At 38.8% G+C, this 629-nt stretch overlaps 1 protein-coding gene across 1 annotated transcript in view; it reads right to left on the bottom strand.

The window, feature by feature from the left end:
- LOC116853609 overlaps positions 1–629 on the bottom strand; it is a 5526-nt gene that overhangs the window by 4304 nt on the left and 593 nt on the right. The window lies entirely within an intron of this gene.

The raw sequence follows: 629 nt of genomic DNA, 5'->3' as shown, positions 1-629 counted from the left end.
CGACTGTGGAAGTGGCGCACTAAACTATCAGAATATGAATTTGAAATCCAATATAAAAAAGGAACTCTTAATAATAATGCAGACGCTTTGTCGAGGAATCTTCCAATTGCCTCAAGCAATCCCCTTTCTATTCAAAAACCCTCTAACGAATACTCAAATGAATTTTTGTTTTCTTACCAAACTGCACCCAGCAAACCACGCTGTAGTGACACTCGCGATAGTTCGCGCCCCGCGATAAGACCCTTACCAAATGAACCATTGATCGAAGATCCAGATGACAATGCCTTACCTTCACCCCCCGTAAATACGGAACACGCATTCCCATTCCCTCCAACGATCACTCAAGATTCTCAAATTATAAATAATGAAGAACCTGCTATGGAAATAGTAATACCTTATAACGATAGTAATAGTGACACTAATAATGTACTTCAACCAGAAACTCGAAACATAGAATGGGACAATATATTTTCAAATTCAGAAGATGAACCAAGAAAGAAGACCAAGAAATAATAGATGAAACAGAAAGTAGCGACGACGAAGAAATTTTCGAATCAGATTCCGTACCAATCAATACCATACGACCACAACCACTCCTTAAAATTAACGAAACCCGCGAACCACTTCTT

The sequence above is a fragment of the Odontomachus brunneus genome, unplaced genomic scaffold (genome assembly GCF_010583005.1).
Source record: "Odontomachus brunneus isolate Ranch 3 - 2012 unplaced genomic scaffold, Obru_v1 Obru_scaffold_374, whole genome shotgun sequence".
In the NCBI taxonomy this organism is placed as follows: Eukaryota; Metazoa; Arthropoda; class Insecta; order Hymenoptera; family Formicidae; genus Odontomachus; species Odontomachus brunneus.
The sequence above is the reverse complement of the archived record's forward strand: the minus strand, read 5'-3'. Positions and strand labels throughout refer to the sequence as shown.